Raw genomic sequence first — 1317 nt, forward strand, 5'->3', positions numbered from 1 at the left:
GAGCACTAAGAGTAGGTGTGGACATGTCTCTGCGCCAAGAGAACTGTCAGTACTCATGGGAAAACTGCCACACCTGCTTCACCTGCATGAGCCATGGCTGAGGGCAGGGAGTGAATTGCAGGATGCACTACTGCCTGCCTCCTTTTTGATTTCTACTTCCCCACACCTGCTGCTCTGTGCAATGAAGGGACGTGGTTGCCACATCCAGATGTGATCTGAGCTGACCCAGGGAAAGGGGGAGGTTTTACGCTGTGACATTGCACCAAGACTGTGCCTTGTAGGGCTGGCCTCTCTTGCTCATTCTGCCCCGAGGCTGCTCAGCTGAGCGATTTCCCGCTTCTGATACAGGGACATACCAGATCATGCACCTCCACAGCTCCCAGACCTTCTGTTCCTGCTTGGTTGGTGGGGTCTCTGGCAACCAATTTAAATAGCACAGAAGTCTGGCAAAAGGGTATGTGATGGAAAGTAAATCTCCCTCCAACAACATGCTGTATTTTATTTTATTTATTTTAAAAAAGGTTTTATTTATTTATTTATTTGTCAGAGAGAGAGAGCAAGAGCACAAGTAGGGGGAGCGGCAGGCAGAGGAAGAAACAGCCTCCCCGCTGAGCAAGGACCCCCCCCCCCGATGCGGGACTCGATCCCAGGACCCTGGAATCATGACCTGAGCCAAAGGCAGACGCTTAACCGACCGAGCCACCCAGGCGTCCCAACATGCTGTATTTTAATTTTTCTTGTTAAAAATGGGAATGTTGCTCCTAATTTTCTTCTGAAAAATTTTCAGATTTTGAAAGGAATTTAATATTTCTACCTCCTTTTTGACTCTTAATATTTAAAGTTTCTTTCTTAGTGTATTTATTTCTTCCACAGAATTACTCAACATTCAGTTGCTGGTGCCCATTTCCCACCAAAATGATGCTTTGTACCTTTTCTTTTCAGGGCCCCTCGAGCTAGGATATCTGAGCATCAATCAGGTCAAGACCCTGTCTACTAAATGTCACCTTCCTATGAGTTGCAGTTCTCATCTTCCTGCCCTGTGCCCTGATCCATGCTCATTAAATTCTGATTTGGTGTCATTGTTTTTTTGGTTTTGTTTTTTAAAGATTTATTTATTTATTTTAGAGAGAGTGTGTGTGCATGAGCAGGGGTAGGGGAGGGGCAGAGTGGGGGGCGGGGAAGCAGACTCCTTGCTGAGCTCAGGACCTGAAGCCTGAAGCCTTCTCATTCTCAAGACCCTGAGATAATGACTTGAGCTGAAACCAAGAGTCCCATGCTTAACCAGCTGAGCCACCAACGCACCCCTATTTTTGTCAT

The 1317-nt window shown here is 46.7% G+C and overlaps 1 long non-coding RNA gene across 1 annotated transcript; it reads left to right on the forward strand.

Annotated features, from left to right (window-relative positions):
• Nucleotides 1–247: 247 nt before the first annotated feature.
• Nucleotides 248–1079, forward strand: LOC114212312 (uncharacterized). Its single transcript, XR_003609939.2, has 3 exons — nt 248–454; nt 548–722; nt 943–1079. It is a non-coding gene; the product is annotated as an uncharacterized LOC114212312 (long non-coding RNA).
• The last annotated feature ends 238 nt before the right edge of the window (nt 1080–1317 follow it).

Source organism: Eumetopias jubatus, unplaced genomic scaffold, assembly GCF_037043125.1.
Source record: "Eumetopias jubatus isolate StellerSeaLion01/CBP00866 unplaced genomic scaffold, mEumJub1_p1.0 scaffold_1, whole genome shotgun sequence".
NCBI classification, from domain to species: domain Eukaryota; kingdom Metazoa; phylum Chordata; class Mammalia; order Carnivora; family Otariidae; genus Eumetopias; species Eumetopias jubatus.